At 37.6% G+C, this 17,419-nt stretch overlaps 1 long non-coding RNA gene across 1 annotated transcript in view; it reads right to left on the minus strand.

Annotated features, from left to right (window-relative positions):
* The window catches only part of LOC102410187, a 113,615-nt gene that overhangs the window by 36,073 nt on the left and 60,123 nt on the right, over positions 1–17,419 (minus strand). The window contains exon 2 of the long non-coding RNA XR_327940.4: positions 1,808–1,850. This is a non-coding gene — a long non-coding RNA (uncharacterized LOC102410187). The remainder of the gene's footprint in view (positions 1–1,807; positions 1,851–17,419) is intronic.

Below are 17,419 nucleotides of genomic sequence, written 5' to 3' on the forward strand. Positions count from 1 at the left end.
ATATGTTTTGGATGTTTCTTTTTAAATTTGTTCTTATTTATTTTAATTTGGGTATAATAAAGTGAGTCTTTTTTTTCTTTTTTTTTATTTTATTTTTTAATTTTACAATATTGTATTTGTTTTGCCATATATCAACATGAATCCGCCACAGGTATACACATGTTCCCCATCCTGAACCCTCCTCCCTCCTCCCTCCTCCCTCCCTGTACCATCCCTCTTCTTTTCCATTACATCTCCTACACAATTTCTTTCTCTATATAATAAAGCTATTGTTTTGAATGTTGATTTATAATCTACTACTTTACTCAGTCATTTTATTCCTAGTATTAGCTTTCCACTGATGCTTAGGGCTTTTTGGATAACTAAGAATATCATCTGAAAATAGAGATCATTTTTCTTTTTTTCAAATTCTTATGCTTCTAACTGCTTTCTCCTATCTACGTGCTGCCACCTTCAGAGGCCTCAGAGCTGTGTTCCAGGACACAACTCACTTAAGTGATTTGCTTAATATTGCAACACAATGTAATTAATAGTGTGTTTATAGTTGCCATGTTTAGTATAAATATGTCCCAAATACTGTCTTCTTATATATGGGGGTAGGCCGGACTTCCCTGGTGGCTCAGACGGTAAAGTGTCTGTCTACAATGCGGGAGACCTGGGTTCCATCCCTGGGTGGGGAAGATCCACTGGAGAAGGAAATGGCAATCCACTCCAGTAGTATTGCCTGGAAAATCCCATGGACAGAGGAGCCTGGTAGGCTACACAGTCCATGGGGTCGCAAAGAGTTGGACACGACTGAGCGACTTCACTTATATATAGGAACATTATTCTGCTCACTTTACTAGAGGTTTTTTCCTTCTAATAACTGTAATCCCTTTTTTGGTACTCATATTTAGGTGAAATGAGTTTTCCTATACTTAGTAAAGAGGGTGGGTCAGAATAATAATACATGGTTGGAAAGTAAAATTTAGAAGAAGTGACACTAATAATCAAAGCAACAAAAAAATATAAAACATGTAGTGGTAAAATTAACAAAATATGTGCAAGGCCTACACATAGAAAACTACAAACACTGCTGGAGGAAATTACAAAATGTTTGAGTAAATGGAGAGAGAGCACATTCATGGGTTAAGAGACTCAATGTTAATAAGCTACCAATTCTTCCCTAACTGAAAATTCAAAAATATATGGAGATAAACTAACACACTTTTAAATAAACACATGGGTCAAAGAAGAAATCTTAAGAAAAACTTAAAACTATTTTTTAACTAAATGAAAATGAAAACACAACTCATTACAGTTTGTGGGATACAGTGAAAGCAGTACTTAGAAGGATATTTATATGAATCTACATAATAGAACAGAATAAAAGTGTAAATTAATAATCTCAGTTTCCACATTAGAAACCTCTAAAAAAAGAAGACTACACTAAATCAAGCAGGAGAAAAGAAATGCTAATAGAGTAGAAATAGATTTAACTGAAAACAGGAAATCAATAGATAAAGAGCTATGAAATCAAAACCTGTTTCTTGGGGCTTCTCTGGTGGCTCAGTGGTAAAGAATCCACCTGCCAGTGAAGGAGACATGGCTTTGATCCTGGTCTAGGATGATCCCACATGTTGTGGAGCAACGAAGTCCATGTGCCACAATCACTGAGCCTGTGCTCTAGAGCCCGGGGACTGCAACTCCTGAGCCCACGTGCCACAGCTACTGAGGCCTGAGTGCCCTAGAGCTTGTGCATCCCAACAAGGGAAGCCACTGCAGTGAGAAGCCAGCACACTGCCACCAGAGAGTAGTCCCCACTCACCACAGCTAAACACAGTCCACACGCGGCAAAGATCCATGGCAGCCTAAAAAATAAATCAAAAAGTAAATAAATAAATTTTTTAAAACCTGCTTTTTTGAAAAGATCAGCAAAATTGATAAGCTTCCAGACAAAGAGGACACAAATTACCAATGTCAGAAATGAGCTATACAAATTATCAATGTCACTACAAAACCCATGGACATTAATGGATAATAAAGGAATATTCTGAACAGCTAACTGTATTCTCACAGATCTGACAACCTAGATGAAATGGATCAATTCCTTGAAGACCAAAACTCAAATAAGAATAAATAGACAATGTGAATAGGCCTATATTTATTAAAGATATTTAATCAAAAATTAATAACTTTTTAAGACAGAAATCACCAGGCCAAGATGGCCTCACTGGTGATATCTACCAAACATTGATGGAAGAAATCATATCAACTTTTTAAAAATTTTTAAATTTTTAAATTTTTAAATTTTTTTTAAAAATTTAAATTTTAAAAAATTAAAAAAAAAATTTTTTTTAATTTTTAAATTTTAAAAACTTTTTAAAAATTAAAAGAGAGGAAGTGGCACAACAGGAACTCTTACCCATTGCTGGTAGGAATGCAAATGGTACAGTCACTTTGGAAGGTAGTTTGGTGATGTCTCACAAACTAAATATACTCTTACCATGTGTGTGTGTTGGTCGCTCAATTGTGTCTGCCTCTTTGAGACCCCTTGGACTGTGGCCTCCCAGGCTCCTCTGTTCATAGAATTCTCCAGGCAAGAATACTGCAGCAGGTTGCCATTTCCTTCTTCAAGGGATCTTCCTAACCCAGGGATCGAACCTGGGTCTCCTGCATTGCAGGCAGATTCTTTACCATCCTAGCCACCAGGGCAGGTACTCTTAATATACTCTTACCATACAATTGAGTATTCACACTCTTTGGTATTTACCCAAAAGAGTTGAAAACTTATGCCCACAAAAAAACTTGCAATGGATGTTAACAGTAGCTTTACTCATGATTGTCAAAGCCTGGGGGGAACCAAGATGCCCTTCAGCAGGTGAATGAATAAATCAACTGTGGTCCATCTAGATGTGATTGTGGGCTCAATAGCTTAGTAGTGTCTGAGTTTTTGCAATTCTATAGACTGTAGCCTGTCAGCTCCATTGTCCATGGAATTTTCCAGGCAGGAATACTGGAGCAGGTTGCCATTTCCTACTCCAGAAGATCTTTCCAACCCAGGGACTAAACCCACATCTTTTGTCTCCTGCATTGGCAGGTGGATTCTTTTACCACTGAGCCACTTGGGAAGCCCCTGTATCTACATGAGAGAGTATTAGTCAATGCTAAAAAGAAATAAGCTGTGAAGCCATGAAAGAAATACAGAAGAAAATTAGATGCATATAACTAAGTGACAAAAATTCCATTTCTAAATGCTGCATATTGTATGATTCCAATCTGAAAAAGCTATAAACTGTAAAATTATTAGCATTTTAGAAAAAATAAAAAATTATGGGGACACTAAAAATTCAGTCCTTGCCAGAAGCTGGGGTTTAGGAAGGAAGATATGAATAGGTGGAGCACAGAGGATTTTTAGGACTGAAAAAATACTGTGTATGGAACTATAATGACAGTGCATGTCATCATACATTTGTCCAAAGCTAGGGAATGTATAACACCAAGAGTGAACCCTGCGGTATACTGTGGACTCAAGGTTATTATGATACATCAGTGTAAGTTCATCAGTTGTAACAAATGTCCCACTCTGGAGGGGATATTGATAATAGGGCAGGCTTAGCATATGTGAGGCATAGAGAATATGGGAAATCCCAGTGAATTCTGCTTAGTATTGCTGTGAACCTAAAACTGCTCTTAAAAAACCAGTCTTTAAAAATTTTGTATGGAAATCCAAGGTCCTCAAATAGTGAAAACTACTTTTCAAAAATCAAAGTTGGAGTATTTAAATGATCTGATTACAAGGTTTATTATAAAGCTATAGTAATCAAAATAGTTCCAAATACGAAAAGGAGTATATCAAGGCTGTATATTGTCACTCTACTTATTTAACTTATATGTGAACTGTGAACTTCCTGATGTTCAAGCTGGTTTTAGAAAAGGCAGAGGAACCAGAGATCAAATTGCCAATGTCCGCTGGATCATGGAAAAAGCAAGAGAGTTCCAGAAAAACATCTATTTCTGCTTTATTGACTATGCCAAAGCCTTTGACTGTGTGGATCACAATAAACTGTGGAAAATTCTGAAAGAGATGGGAATACCAGACCACCTGACCTGCCTCTTGAGAAACCTATATACAGATCAGGAAGCAACAGTTAGAACTGGACATGGAACAACAGACTGGTTCCAAATAGGAAAAGGAGTACGTCAAGGCTGTATATTGTCACCCTGCTTATTTAACTTATATGCAGAGCACATCATGAGAAATGCTGGGCTGGAAGAAGCACAAGCTGGAATCAAGATTGCCAGGAGAAATATCAATAACCTCAGATATGCAGATGACACCACCCTTATGGTAGAAAGTGAAGAGGAACTAAAAAGCCTCTTGATGAAGTTGAAAGAGGAGAGTGAAAACGTTGGCTTAAAGCTCAACATTCAGAAAATGAAGATCATGGCATCCGGTCCCACCACTTCATGGGAAATAGATGGGGAAACTGTGGAAACAGTGTCAGACTTTATTTTTCTGGGCTCCAAAATCACGGCAGATGGTGACTGCAGCCATGAAATTAAAAGACGCTTACTCCTTGGAAGGAAAGTTATGACCAACCTAGACAGCATATTCAGAAGCAGAGACATTACTTTGCCAACAAAGGTCCGTTTAGTCAAGGCTATGGTTTTTTCCAGTGGTCATGTATGGATGTGAGAGTTGGACTGTGAAGAAGGCTGAACGCCGAAGAATTGATGCTTTTGAACTGTGGTGTTGGAGAAGACTCTTGAGAGTGCCTTGGACTGCAAGGAGATCCAACCAGTCTGTTCTGAAGGACATCAGCCCTGGGATTTCTTTGGAAGGAATGATACTAAAGCTGCAACTCCAGTACTTTGGTCACCTCATGCGAAGAGTTGACTCATTGGAAAAGACTCTGATGCTGGGAGGGATTGGGGACAGGAGGAGAAGGGGATGACAGAGGATGAGATGGCTGGATGGCATCACCAAATCAATGGACGTGAGTCTGGGTAAACTCCGGGAGTTGGTGATGGACAGGGAAGCCTGGCGTGCTGCGATTCATGGGGTCGCAAAGAGTCGGACACGACTGAGCAACTGAACTGAACTGGAGAGTACATCATGAGAAATGCTGGGCTGGAGGAAACACAAGCTAGAATCAAGATTTCCAGGAAAAATATCAATAATCTCAGATATGCAGATGACACCATCCTTATGGCAGAAAGTGAAGAAGAATTAAAGAGCCTCTTGATGAAAATGAAAGAGGAGAATGAAAAAGTTGGCTTAAAGCTCAACATTCAGAAAACTAAGATCATGGCATCCGGTCCCATCACTTCATGGCAAATAGATGTGGAAATACTTTGGCCACTTGATGTGAACAGCTGACTGATTGGAAAAGACCCTGATGCTGGGAAAGACTGAGGGCAGGAGAAGAAGGAGATGACAGAGGATGAGATGGCTGGATGGCATCACTGACTCAATGGACATGGGTTTAGGTGGACTCCAGGAGTTGGTGATGGACAGGGAGGCCTGGTGTGCTGCGGTTCTTGGGGTCACAAAGAGTCAGACACAACTGAGCGACTGAACTGAACTGAATTGAATCAAGAGCGTAGTATGACATAAAGATAGACATATAGATCAGTGGAAGAGTCCACAAATTGACCCACATAAATCTGATCAACAGATTTTTGACAAAGATTCCAAGACAATTCAATAGTGTGATTATAGTTCTTTCTAGGAGATGACAACCCACTCCAGTATTCTTGCCTGGAGAATCCCAGGGACAGAGGAGCCTGGTGGGCTGCCATCTATGGGGTCGCACAGCATCAGACATGACTGAAGCAACTTAGCAGCAGCAGTAGCTATAAATGGAGCTAGAACTGGATCTCTGTATCGGAAAAGAAAAAAACAGAAGATGAACTTCAATCCCCACTTCTCACCATATGCCAAAATAAACTCAAAAATGTCATAAACTGTAATTTTAAACTATAAAACTTAAATAAGAAAAAATCTTTGTGTTTTTTGGATCAGATGTGTCTGTCATAAATTAAACACAAAAATATCTCATTATAAAAAATGATAAATTGGACTTCACAATAGGAAAAACTTCCATCCTTAAAACATATAATGAAGAAAGTGAAACTACTAGCCACAGACTAACAAAATATTCACATCAAAAAAAAAGAAAATATCTAAATAAATATATCTGAAAAAGATCTAGTATCAAGAATTTATAAGGAATACTTTAGCACTCAATAAGACTGCTGCTGCTACTAAGTCACTTCAGTCGTGTCCTACTCTGTGTGACCCCATAGACAGCAGCCCACCAGGCTCCCTGGGATTCTCCAGGCAAGAACACTGGAGTGGGTTGGCATTTCCTTCTCCAATGCATGAAAGTGAAAAGTGAAAGGGAATCATTCAGTCATGTCCGACTCTTCGCGACCCCATGGACTGCAGCCCACCAGGCTCCTCCATCCATAGGATTTTCCAGGCAAGAGTACTGGAGTGGGGTGCCATCGCCTTCTCCGAATAAGACTAGCAATCAATAAAAATAAGGTTGATTTCATTAAAGAACTCAGTGAGGCCACTACTCTATACCCCTTATGAAATGATATCTATTATCCTGAGTCTAGGTGGTGCAGAGGTAAAAGAATCTGCCTACAATGCAGGAGATATAGGTTTGATCCATGGGTTGTCAAGATCTCCTGGAGTAGGAAATAGCAACCCACTCTAGTATTCTTACCTGGGAAATTCCATGGACAGAGAAGCCTGGCAGGCTACAATTCATGGGGTCACAAAGAGTCAGACACAACTGAGCACGCACACATGTATTCTGAGTCCAAACCTGATCCCATGACCAGAGCTTAGCAGGACTGCTGACTGCTTGACACTGGTAGAGGTAAAAGCATCCAGTTTCAGGAATATTGCTTAAATTCATTTCAGTTCAACCTTTCGTGCACAATGCGGAACAAATTAAAACACAGAGAGCAGGGACTTTATCAAGTTTACAGCCCAGGTTGTAAGAATTGTTTTGAGTCTGCTTTGTTAACAACACTTGTCAACTACAAGTCTGTATGTAAGACAGCAAAGTGAAAAAAGTAAAAGGAATATATAATACAGGGCTTAACAGCTAACACAGTTGTAGAAATTTAAACACTGAAAATTAATTTAATCACAGTTGTGATAGAACTATATCAAGGGATGAATTGAAATACTCTCTATTTTCCAGAAGCTAGGATGTTAGAGAGAAATTAAGAATTAAGTCAGAAATCACATCTTATAAAATTTACGTTGACTCGTGGAGTTATACAAAACTGAACAATCATATTCAATAAACTGCCACAATGAACACCAGACTCCTATTTACAAGATTAGACCACAGATAAACTGATGCAAGGATAATTCTGCATGGTCTCAAGGTTTCTAAAAAATAAAATCATTGATATTCCATAAGCGAGGTCTGACCAATCTGTGCTAAAATCACCATAAATTTTATAATACCCCTTTCCTACCTCCTATTGAGACTCATCTTTGTTCTGCATAATGTGGGGTCTCCTTTGCTGCAGCAAATAATAAGACTAACTGCTGATTTCAGGTGTGTTCCTAACAGTCTCTTGCTGATATAGAAAGAAGAATGGGAAGACAGAAAGAATAGAGTATGTGGTGACAGATTCTTATCCTCCATAGTTGGAAGTGAATAGATGATGCATAAGATATAAACCAAGAAGCAACAATAAAAGCATGCTATTTAAACATAGAGAGATAAGCATCAAAAGAATCACCTAAGGAAACTGAAAATGGTTGCCTTACAGAATAAGTTAGAAGACTATCCTTTTGTTTAAAATCTTGCACAACTATTTGAATCTTTAAGCTATTTGCACATATAACTTTAATGCTAATGAAATTAATTTGAAAATAATAAACTAGACAGATATTTCAGGACAAAAGAAGAATGAACAGCCATATTTTATTGTTTATCTGAATTTATAGACTAATATTCCTACCCACTTTTAATGTATTCATTCAACAAATACCTATTAATATTTATTGAACACCACTAGGCACCGGACACAATTCTAGGTAATGGGGATACACTAGAGAAAAGGAGACCCAAAAAAAAAAAAAAAACCCTGCCCCAGAGCCTACTGATTTTAATTTTAATTATAGATAGAGAACAGGGTAGGAAATTTCTAAAATGAATCTGAAGCATCTTGTAGTAACAGAATGTAAAAAAGTACTCCAAAAAGAATTCCAACAATGGGTACATGACAAAGAGATATAGAAGCCAACTGAAAGAGCTCACAATGGTCAAAGATGTAAGAATTTTAGCAACAAAATCAAGGAATATTAGATTAGCCCAAAGTATACATTAAATACATGAGTCCATATTGATAGAAAGAAAGCAAGAGGAAAGAAAGAACAAATTTCTGAAGAAAAAGAATTTCAAATAATTTCTATAGCTACTCCACACTTTACTGTGAGCTGTGTATAGTGACTTCCTTCCCAAAAGTACATTATGGAAAGGAGGACAAAAGAATAACTTTATAGTGGAGAAACCTGACAAACACTACCTCAGCTAAGTAATCAAGGTCAACATCAATAATGAGAAAGTCATGTTCATAATATTTACTTGGCGTGATGGATGAAAATGGTACTTTACTTTTCTGGTCTTCTGACCAAAAACTCTTAACTCCAGGTTAATCATGAGGAAAAACATCAACATATCCCAGTTGAAGGACATTCTACAAAATATACAACCAGTACTCCTCAAAACTGTCAAGGTCAACAAAAATAAGGAAAATCTGAGAAATGGTTACAGCCAAGGGGAGCCTAAAAATAGATAATTAAATATAATATCCTGAATAAGATTCCAGACAGAGGAGGGACATTAGGTAAAAACTAATGAAACCTGAATAAAGTATGAACTTTATTACAAATAGTATATTAGTATTAGTTTATTAATTATAACATATATGCCACACTAATGTAAGGTGCTAATAATAGAGGAAACTAGAAACAGGGTATGTGGACACTCTGTACTATCTCTGCATTTTTCTGTAAATCTAAAACTACTTTTTAAAATAAAGCTTATTTTCAAAATTTTGAACAAATGAAAAAAAAAAATATATATATATATTCAGATTGGCAATTTAGCAATTAGGGTCTATTCTGCTCTTCAAAAGTAACAATTATCTACTAATTAGCTAAGTCTCCTCATCATGTGCTTTATTGAACAGACTGTCTAAAAGCCAAGATTATGAATTCCAAATTGAATATTCTAGAAAAATGTGTAAAATGGACATATGCTTAAATATCAAAAGTACCTCTCTCTAGGGTGAAATCACAGGTGAACTTCCTGTTGCTTTCTGTATTTTCCAAGTTACCCACAATGAGCATGTAGTACACATAGAATTTCAAAAGGTAACAAAATAATAATAAAATAAAATGTGATTTTGGTAAAGTTTACAATTAAATAATTTACATTCATGTGCTGCAGAAGGCATCTTAGAGGAAGAGAAAGAATATTCTACAAATACTGGATGCCAGTCACTGGGCTGGGCATCTAACATGCATCATTTCGTTTAGGTGTGTAAAATAAACGTCCTTGAATTGAATCACATTTGGAGAGTAATTTTATGTTTCTGAAGCCATTGTAAGTTTAAGGCAAAAATGCTAAAGCATGTTTTTTAGAATTCCAATCAGACATTTTTTGCTCTTACGCTAAAAGCACAATTAGTTACCCACCACCTAACATGCCATCTATTTTTTTTTCATCACACATTTTTATTTGATCCACTTCTGAAGAGAAGCCAATACACCATGTCCTGCTGATGTATAAATCTCTTAAACTAATTTTATGCTTCATTGTAAAATAATTGATTTGTGATTCACAGGACATTAATTAACTCATATAAGCCTTTAATAGTAAGTAAATAATTAAGTTTTGAAAACGATAGAACATAATTGTGTTTAAAGAGACTCTTTTCCACAGTTTGGTTTTGTTTGTTTGCTTTTTATGTTACATAAAATAAAGATGGAGAAAAATTTTAATCACACTGATCACAGAGTTAGAATCGCAAATATCATATCTGTCTCAATATCTTTACATAGGGCTCCATTTTCTGTGAAAGCATATATTGAAATCAAAACTACAATCAATAACAAGCATATATTGTTTTTGCAAGTGAGTACACAAAGTGGATGCTCAGCAAATTTACATATTTGTGGATTTCTTCTATAAAGATTTCCAACACACTTGAAAAAGCTGTTTTTTCTTCTAACATCTTTTTCTGGAGGTGATTGCTAAATTTCATAAAGTGACAATAATGTAATTATTGAATGCTGGCCTGGTATTTTGTTATATTAATACAACAAAATATTATAGTTGTATTAATATAACAAAATTATATTTATATAATTTTTATATAACAAAATTATATTATATTATAACAAAATATATTAGTCTGATCTAATCCTTACAATAATCTGTCATATACATGCTATTATCCCCAGTTTAAAAGGAATTTGTCTAAAGTCACATGGCAGTAGGTAGAAAAGCCATGTTTCAAACCTATGAAATAAGGAAGAACTTATTCCAAAGTCCAAAGTCTTAACCATCCTGCTGACTGTGTGTTAGCATCAGGGTCTGCCTTTAACACAGATTTGGATTTGGTTCCCCCCTACTTTTCAGCTTCCACTGGTTAGTTGAACTTGCCCTAGTTCTGTCCCACTGTGTCTAAACTACCCTCACCTTTCACCTAGACTTCTGCAGTAGACTCCTATCTATGAGTCTCAAGGTCTTCCTAACTCTTTCTTTATGTCCCTTTCCTCCACCCACTCCCCTGGCCTCAATCCATTCTCCACACTGTAACCACTATGATCCATTCAAACCATGTGGCCTATAAGCCATGATCTGTTTGCTACATTACTATCCACCTTCATATTGCAAAGCCTTTGACTGTGTGGATCACAATCAACTGTGGAAAATTCTGAAAGAGATGGGAATACCAGACCACCTGACCTGCCTCTTGAGAAATCTGTATGCAGGTCAGGGAGCAACAGTTAGAACTGGACATGGAACAACAGACTGGTTCCAAATAGGAAACGGAGTTCATCAAGGCTGTATATTGTCACCCTGTTTATTTAACTTCTATGCAGAGTACATCATGAGAAATGCTGGACTGGAAGAAACACAAGCTGGAATCAAGATTGCCGGGAGAAATATCAATAACCTCAGATATGCAGATGACACCACCCTTACGGCAGAAAGTGAAGAGGAACTCAAAAGCCTCTTGATGAAAGTGAAAGTGGAGAGTGAAAAAGTTGGCTTCAAGCTCAACATTCAGAAAACGAAGATCATGGCATCTGGTCCCACCACTTCATGGGAAATAGATGGGGAAACAGTGGAAACAGTGTCAGACTTTATTTTTTGGGGCTCCAAAATCACTGCAGATGGTGACTGCAGCCATGAAATTAAAAGATGCTTACTCCTTGGAAGGAAAGTTAGGACCAACCTAGATAGCATGTTCAAAAGCAGAGACATTACTTTGCCGACAAAGGTTCGTCTAGTCAAGGCTATGGTTTTTCCTGTGGTCATGTACGGATGTGAGAGTTGGACTGTGAAGAAGCCTGAGCACCGAAGAATTGATGCTTTTGAACTGTGGTGTTGGAGAAGACTCTTGAGAGTCCCTTGGACTTCAAGGAGATCCAACCAGTCCATTCTGAAGGACATCAGCCCTGGGATTTCTTTGGAAGGAAGGATGCTAAAGCTGAAACCAGTACTTTGGCCACCTCATGCGAAGAGTTGACTCACTGGAAAAGACTCTGATGCTGGGAGGGATTGGGGGCAGGAGGAGAAGGGGACGACAGAGGATGAGATGGCTGGATGGCATCACTGACTCGATGGATGTGAGTCCGAGTGAACTCCGGGAGTTGGTGATGGACAGGGAGGCCTGGCGTGCTGTGATTCATGGGGTCGCAAAGAGTCGGACACGACTGAGCGACTGATCTGATCTGATCTGACCCTTCATCCTGCACGATGATACCCTTCATCCTGGGGGCTCCTGACACACAGGTTCATCACACATGAAAATGTACCATACTGTCTCCTATCACAGGGCCATTGTATATGCTGTTCCGTCTTCCAGGATCACTCTTTGCCTAGTTAACTCCTACTTACCTTTCACATAACAACTCATAATCATGGCATTGGGAAGCCTTCCTTGACCTCCATATGAAGACATTACTCCTCCTATTAAAAGCACTCTGGCAACGTGCATCTCAGTCCCTTTACATACTGCCACTACAATGATATGCTTGTTTTTGTGATTACTTGATTAGTGTCTGTTAAACTCCCTAGGCCCTATCTTACACCAGATAAGCGCAGTGAGGGCAAGGACAACTCTGTTTGCTCTCGCACACACAGTTTCAGCATCCAACAAATGCCAACAAATGAGCAACTATTACCACTCTCTACTACCATCATCTTCTAGGGACTACAATCCTTCTCCTATGGGAAGAATCTTCTCTGTGTCTCAATCAGGTCAAAGATGGGGGTAAAAAATAGGGCAAGGTAGGGAGAGAAATAAAACGGTAGTAGTGGCCGCAGAATACACCCCGTGGGATCCATGGACAAGAATTTCAACAGCTACTTTAAATTCTAGGTGTTAGTTTCAAATGTATATCTTTAGCTTTCAACCTGTACTACAAATTTAAATGTCTATTCCACTTGAATTTCTTTTTTTTCTTCCAGTTTTATTGAGATATAATTGACATTCAGCACTAAGGTGTGCAGCATAATGATGTGACATATATATCATGAAATGATTACCACAATAAGCTTAGCGAACACTGATCATCTCATATAGACACAACGTTTTTAAAATAGAAAAAAAAAAGTTTCTTCTGATGAGAACTCTCGGCAACTTTCATATATAATATACAGCAGCACTAATTACATTTATCATGTTGTACATTACAATCCTAGGCTTGCTTATCTCATAACTGGAAATTTGTACCTTTTGACCACCTTCATCTAATTCTTCCCTCCCCAACTTTGCCTCTAATCTCTCTTTCTATGAGTTTGCAGTTTTTTTGAAATATAATGATCTATAATACTACATTAGCTCCTGATATATAGTGATTCAATATTTTAGTGTATTTCAAAATGATCACCATGATAAGTCTATTTACCATCTGTCACCATACAAAGATATTATATAATCATGGACTCCACATATTGTACATTTCATGCCTGTGACTCCTGTATTTTGTAAGTGAGAGTGTGTACCACATTTTCTAAAAGGCATTTCAAATTTAACATGTCCCAACTTGAGCTAATTTAATTTCTCCTACAAACTCTCCCTAGTTTTCCCCCACCACAATAAATGGCATCACCATGCATCCAAATGCTTAAGCCAAATACCTAGGAATCATGCCTGTCTCTCCTCTTTCTCATGTACCCTACATATAAATTCAAATCTACCCCCTGTTCAAAACCCTCCAATAACTCCCCATAATACTTAGAATAAAATCCAAAATCTTTATTTCACCTTAAGGCTCTTTGTAATGTGGTCATTCATTACCTTTTTGATCTCAGTTGCTCTCTTTCTCACAAGAGTTAGCATCACTGGCTTCCTTCCAAGGCACTATTCACATATTCCCTTATTGAGAATTCTTTCCTCATTACCATCTCTACATAACTCCCACTATTGCTCTATAGCTGTTTATCTCTTTTTCTTTCTTAAAAGAACTTATCACTACTGACATTAAATTATATAATTATTTATATGTTTATTCATTGTGACTCCACACTATATTGTAAACCCCTCAAAGGTTATCTATCCTGTCAAGTATCCTGAAGATTAATAATTATCCTATGGATGAATGAACATAATTTTCAATGTTCAACTATTTTGAATTATGTAAAAGTTTGAATTTTTCATGTTGACTAGATTTTGAATATGAAATAAATGAACTATTTCATAACTAGTGTTAAAAAGGACAGCAATGCAGAATGCAATGGATAGCTAAGAATGATTATAAACCTGTACAAAGCAGTTGTAAAAAAAAAAAAAAAGCTTTATTGTTGTGGTTTCTTAATTGGTTTAAAAACTTCAGAGTCAGAAAAGTTGTTTCCTTTATTGTTTCCCTTTAGCTCGCCTCTATAAAGTCTGTCATCAACCTCTACTCATGACAATATCATGGCAAAAATACTGTGTGTCTATGAAAAGACTACATAACTTAAAAGGAAAAGACAATGGCATTCAAGGCAGTGAAGTCGTTAAGTGACTCACCCTGTGATTACTCAGTAAGTAAAGCTTAAGAGATGTGGAAAGCTCACTATTGATTATTCTTTCTTTATGTTATCCTAACATTAACACCAAAAATAACAAATTTCTGATTCAAGCAAAAAAGAAAAAGATGACAGGCAAATTAACACCATAGTTTCTATTTTAGATAATGGATATTTCACCCTAAAATTTCCAGCATGCCAGAAGAGAACTAAGAGAACTCTTTGTTTCATTCAAGTATAGTTGATTTACAATGGTGTATTAGTTTCTGCTGTACAGCAAAGTGATTCAGTTATATATATATATATATATATATTATATATATATATAATGTGTATATATAACTGAATATATATATATATATGCATTCTTTTTCATGTTCTTTTCCATTAAGGTTTACTATAGGATATTAAATACAGTTCACTGTGCTATACAGTTGGACCTTGATTATCCATTCTATACATAATAGTTGGCATCTGTTAATCCCAAACTCATAATCCATTCCTCCTCCAGCCACCTACTCCCTTGGCAACCACCAGTCTGTGCTCTATGTCTGTGAGTCTGTTTCTGTTTGGTAGATAGGTTCATTTGTATCATACGTTACAATCCACATATAAGTGATATCATATGGTATATGTCTTTTTCTCTCTGAATTACTACGCTTAGTATGAAAATCTCTAGGTCCATACATGTTTTGTAAATGGTATTGTTTCATTGTTTCTTACGACCGAGTAGGATTCTATTGTTTATATGAACCACATCTTTATCCATTCATCTGAAAATAGATGTTTAGTTTGTGTCCATGTCTTGGCTACTGTGAATCATGCTATTGTGAACATAGTGATGCATATATACGCACATATCTTTTGGAACTGTAGCTTTTTCCATATATATGTCCAGGAGTAGGATTGCTGAATCATATGGAAATTGTATTTTTAGTTTTTCGGGGAACCTCCTTACTGTTTTCCATTGTGGCTGCACCAATTTATATTCCTACCAACAGTATACGAGGGTTCCCTTTTCTCCACACCCTCTCCAGCATTTGCTATTTGTAAATATTTTGGTGATGTCCATTCTGACTGGTGTGAGGTGGTACCTCACAGTAATTTTGGTTTGCATGTCTAACAGAACTCTTCAAAGGACTCATATCCACTTAATTAAGCAGGTCAGAAAAGCCAGGAGTCAGCCTGCACACTCCACTTGCCCATGCTCCACACTATCTTTTTCCACTCCCCATCATCCAATCAATCAAGTCTATCAGTTTTATATACTAAATGTGTCTCAAAGTCATCAGTTTATTGCTTTAGGTAGCCATTTTCCTAACCCTCTTACTTGGATTACAAAACAGCTTCCTGAAAGTTCTCCCCACATTCACATTTTTTCCCTTCAGATCCATTCTCCAGTCTATAGTAAAGTGATTCCTTGAAAATACACAGTGGTTTCTTTCTGCCCTTAGGATGGTCTTAACATGAGCTAAGGAGAAGGCAATGGCACCCCACTCCAGTACTCTTGCCTGGAAAATCCCATGGATGGAGGAGCCTGGTAGGCTGCAGCCCATGGGGTCGCTAAGAGTTGGACACGACTGAGCGACTTCACTTTCACTTTTCACTTTCATGCATCGGAGAAGGAAATGGCAACCCACTCCAGTGTTCTTGCCTGGAGAATCCCAGGGACGGGGGAGCCTGGTGGGCTGCCGTCTCTGGGGTCGCACAGAGTCGGACACGACTGAAGCGATGCAGCAGCAACATGAGCTAACAGATGTATGTATTTTGGCCTCTACCTAATTCCCCAACCTCATCCTATACCACTCTTGCCTTTACTCTTTCCACTTGAAACACATCATTCTCCTGTTAGTTCCTTGGAAGTGCATGCCTTTTTTTTTTTTTTTTTTTTCGCCTCAGTATCTTCTCACAAATGTCATTCTGATTTCAGATTAAAGGTTGCTTCCTTGAAGGAAGTCTGCCAGCACCTCCATACTACAAGAGGTTCTCCTATTAAAAACCTTCATAGCTCTCTGTAATTTCTGTCCCAACATGTGTCATAATTTTACACTTAATTTACTTATTTATTTAATATTTCCCTTCTACATCATACTGTAAGCTCCTTGAAAGCAAGAACAATGGTAGTGTTGCTCACTATTTTATTCCAACACTTAGCATAAAACCCAGTATATCATGGAAATTCTAAATATTTGTCACATAATAACAGCCTGAGATGAGGAGAAATGGTCAAATCCTGCCATATGCAATTTAGGTTACATTTAAGAGCATTTTCCAAGCAACAATGAACACTGCAAAGGGGCTCCAAAAAAAGGCTGAAGAATCATCACCTGTGGAGACTTTAAAACAGGATATATTTGTATCTGTCTAGAGCTGCACTCGGAGAAGGCAATGCCACCCTGCTCCAGTACTCTTGCCTGGAAAATCCCATGAATGGAGGAGCCTGGTAGGTGCAGTCCATGGGGTCGCTAAGAGTTGGACACGACTGAGCGACTTCACTTTCACTTTTCACTTTCATGCATTGGAGAAGGAAATGGCAACCCACTCCAGTGTTCTTGCCTGGAGAATCCCAGGGATGGGGGAGCCTGGTGGGCTGCCGTCTATGGGGTCGCACAGAGTCGGACACGACTGAAGCGACTTAGCAGCCGCAGCAGCAACAGAGCAGCACTGATCAATATGGTAGCCACTAGCCACATGGAGCTACTGAGTTCTTAAAATCTGACTAACCCTAATTGAGATGTGGTATAAGTATAAAATGTACCACAGGTTTCAGAGACCTGGAAAAAAAGTAAAATATCTGATCAATACTTTTTATATTGATTACCTGTTGAAATAATATTTTGGTAATATTGGGTTAAAAATACATTGCTAAACTTAGTTTTACTTCTTCTTACCTTTTCTAATGTGACTACTAGGAAATTTTAAATATATTGTATTTCTATGGGCTGTGATGGCCTATATATTTCAGGATGATACTGCCTGAAGATAAGCATGACACAGTGAGACAAACTGCTCACATGGATTTGAATACTGTAAGAAGTCATGACGAATCTCCTTCTGTTAGCACTGTTTTTCTATCTCCCAATACTCCCCAGGCCCACTTGACAGTGCCTGTGCTACTTCACCACATGTCCAAATATTTGTTCAACATA

This window comes from Bubalus bubalis, chromosome 21, assembly GCF_019923935.1.
Source record: "Bubalus bubalis isolate 160015118507 breed Murrah chromosome 21, NDDB_SH_1, whole genome shotgun sequence".
Classification (NCBI taxonomy): domain Eukaryota; kingdom Metazoa; phylum Chordata; class Mammalia; order Artiodactyla; family Bovidae; genus Bubalus; species Bubalus bubalis.